Consider the following 3,570-nt stretch of genomic DNA (forward strand, 5'->3'; position numbering starts at 1 on the left):
GTTATAGGGTCTGGGAAGTTACAGAGATCGTGACTGTTGTAGAGTTGGAGGAGGTTACAGAGATAGGGAGTGTTGAAGGGGCTGGAGGAAGTTACAGAGATAGGGAGGGTTGTAGGGACTGGAGGAGGTTACAGAGATAAGGAGGGTTGTGGGGACTGGAGGAAGTTACAGAGATAGGGAGGGTTGTAGGGACTGGAGGAGGTTACAGAGATAAGGACGGTTGTAGGGACTGGAGGAGGTGACAGAGATAGGGACGGTTGTAGTGTCTGGAGGAGGTTACAGAGATAGGGAGGGTTGTAGGGACTGGAAGAGGTTACAGAGATAAGGATGTTTGTAGGGACTGGAAGAGGTTACAGAGATAGGGGGGGTTGTAGGGACTGGAGGTGGTTACAGAGATAGGGAGGGTTGTAGGGACTGGAGGAGGTTACAGAGATAGGGAGGGTTGTAGGGACTGGAGGAGGTTACAGAGATAGGGAGGGTTGTAGTAGCTGGAGGAGGTTACAGAGGTAGGGAGAGTTGTAGTGTTTGGAGAAGGTTACAGGGAAAAGAATGAATGTAGGGGCTGGAGGAGGTTACAGATATAGGGAGGGTTGTAGTGTCTGGAGGATGATACAGAGTTAGGAAGGGTCATAGGGACTGGAGGAGGTAACATAGTTAGGGAGGGTTATAGAGTCTGGGAGGTTACAGAGATCGTGACTGTTGTAGAGTTGGAGGAGGTTACAGAGATAGGGAGTGTTGAAGGGGCTGGAGGAAGTTACAGTGATAGGGAGGGTTGTAGGGACTGGAGGTGGTTACAGAGATAAGGAGGGTTGTGGAGACTGGAGGAGGTTACGGAGATAGGGACAGTTGTAGTGACTGGAGGAGGTTACAGAGATAGGGAGGGTTGTAGGGACTGGAGGAGGTTACAGAGATAAGGACGGTTGTAGGGACTGGAGGAGGTTACAGAGATAGGGACGGTTGTAGTGACTGGAGGAGGTTACAGAGATAGGGAGGGTTGTAGTGACTGGAGGAGGTTACAGAGATAAGGATGGTTGTAGGGACTGGAGGAGGTTACAGAGATAGGGACGGTTGTAGTGACTGGAGGAGGTTACAGAGATAGGGAGGGTTGTAGTGACTGGAGGAGGTTACAGAGATAGGGAGGGTTGTAGTGACTGGAGGAGGTTACAGAGATAAGGATGGTTGTAGGGACTGGAAGAGGTTACAGAGATAAGGACGGTTGTAGGGACTGGAGGAGGTTACAGAGATAAGGACGGTTATAGGGACTGGAGGAGCTTACAGAGATAGGGAGGGTTGTAGGGACTGGAAGAGGTTACAGAGATAAGGACGGTTGTAGGGACTGGAGGAGGTTACAGAGATAGGGAGGGTTGTAGGGACTGGAAGAGGTTACAGAGATAAGGACGGTTGTAGGGACTGGAAGAGGTTACAGAGATAGGGAGGGTTGTAGGGACTGGAGGAGGTTACAGAGATAAGGACGGTTGTAGGGACTGGAGGAGGTTACAGAGCTAGGGAGGGTTGTAGGGACTGGAAGAGGTTACAGAGATAAGGACGGTTGTAGGGACTGGAGGAGGTTACAGAGATAAGGACGGTTGTAGGGACTGGAGGAGCTTACAGAGATAGGGAGGGTTGTAGGGACTGGAAGAGGTTACAGAGATAAGGACGGTTGTAGGGACTGGAGGAGGTTACAGAGATAGGGAGGGTTGTAGGGGCTGGAAGAGGTTACAGAGATAAGGACGGTTGTAGGGACTGGAAGAGGTTACAGAGATAGGGAGGGTTGTAGGGACTGGAGGAGGTTACAGAGATAGGGAGGGTTGTAGGGGCTGGAGGAGGTTACAGAGATATGTATTGTGAGTACTGTCTGGGGATAGTGCGCTGCAATATCCAGACCCACTGCTCATTGAGACAAGGCAACTATCAAAATGGGACACAGAGGACGGTGTTGTTCTTTATCTAAAGGAGGGTTTCATTGCCTTAAAGGGAGAGCAACAAAGGTTCAGGAGACTGATTCCTGGGATGAGAGGGATTGTTTGAGGAAAGGTAGAGAAGATTGGGTCTACATTCTCTGGAGTTTAGATGAATGAGAGGCGATCACATTGAGAGGTGTGAATTCCTTAGACAGCTTGGTAGGGTTCATGGTGATAGGATCTCTCACCCCCCCACCCCCACAACGTGCCCACCCCCAACCCTGGCTGGCAAGTTTAGAACAATAGGGTGGTGTGGGGTCACAGTCTCTGGCTAAGGGGTCAACCATTTCATGCTGCGTTGAGGAGGGTTCCCTTCACTTGGAGAGCGTGGGGGAGATGGAGCTGGGGGTCAAAGATCAGCCAGATGCTCGTTGAAGGGGGTAGCAGCCTGAAGGGGCCAAATGGCCTCCTCCTGCTCCTGTTCGCATGATCCCTTGGGTTTCACTCAGGCATCTCCACCAGTCATTTCCCACTGTCCTTCTGCAATTTTAATTTCTCCAACTTGCATCTCTGTGTTACCAGAAATACACACGAGCATAGTTATTCGGAGTAGGAGTAGGCCATTCGGCCCCTCAAGTCTGCTCCCCCATTCAATAAGATCCTAGCCGATCTGATTGTCACCCCAACCCCACATTCCCATCTCTCCCGATAACCTTTCACCCCCCTTGTTAACCAAGAATCTATCCACCTCTTGTCTTTAAAAATATTCAGAGACTCTGCTTCCCCCGCCTTCTGAGGGAGAGACTTCCAAAGTCTCACCAGCCTCTGAGAGAAAACATTTCTCCTCATCTCCGTCCTAAATGGGTGACCCCCTTATTTTTAAACAGTGACACCCCCCCCCCTCGAGTTCTAGATTCTCCCACAAGAGGAAACATTCTCTCCACATCCACCCATTCCAAAACCCCCTCGGGGTCCTTAAAGGTTTCAATCCAGTCGCCTCTCGCTCTTCTAAACTCCAGCGGGTACGAGCCTAACCTGTCCAACCTTTCCTCAAGAGACAACCCACCCATTCCTGGGATTAGTCCGGTAAACCTTCTCTGAACTGGCTCCCAACCCATTTACGTCCTTCCTTAAATAAGGAGACCTGTACTGGACACCGTGCTCCAGATGTGGTCTCACCAGTGCCCTGGACAACTGGAGCAGGACCTCCCCACTTCTGTATTCAATCCCCCTCCCAATAAATAATAACTTTCCGAATTACTTGCTGTCCCTGCACACTGGGTTTATGTGATTCACGGACCAGGTCACCCAGATCCCTGCCCTGAAACAATGGGGCCATGGCTCTTTGGGGAGGGAGTGTTTGGCCTGCGAGAATTCCTCAGCTCTTGTTTTGCTCTTCCAGAGAGCCAGTGTGGACTCGAAGGGCCGAACGGCCTCCTTCTTGCACTGCAGGGTCACTGTGACCCTGCGTAACACCCTCCCCTTGTTTGCTTTTGCCAAATCCAGGTCCCGGCTGGCTTGCAATCCAGATCCAGAGTTTTCACACGGCTCTCTCCCTCTCCCTCTCTCTCTCTCTCTCTCTCCAGCTCTCTGCACATCCCGATTGCAATAGCTCAGACCTGAATTTTCTCTGCAATTCCACTATAGAAGGGGGACTCAAAGCAGGTCA

The sequence above is a fragment of the Carcharodon carcharias genome (genome assembly GCF_017639515.1).
Source record: "Carcharodon carcharias isolate sCarCar2 chromosome 24 unlocalized genomic scaffold, sCarCar2.pri SUPER_24_unloc_14, whole genome shotgun sequence".
NCBI lineage: Eukaryota > Metazoa > Chordata > Chondrichthyes > Lamniformes > Lamnidae > Carcharodon > Carcharodon carcharias.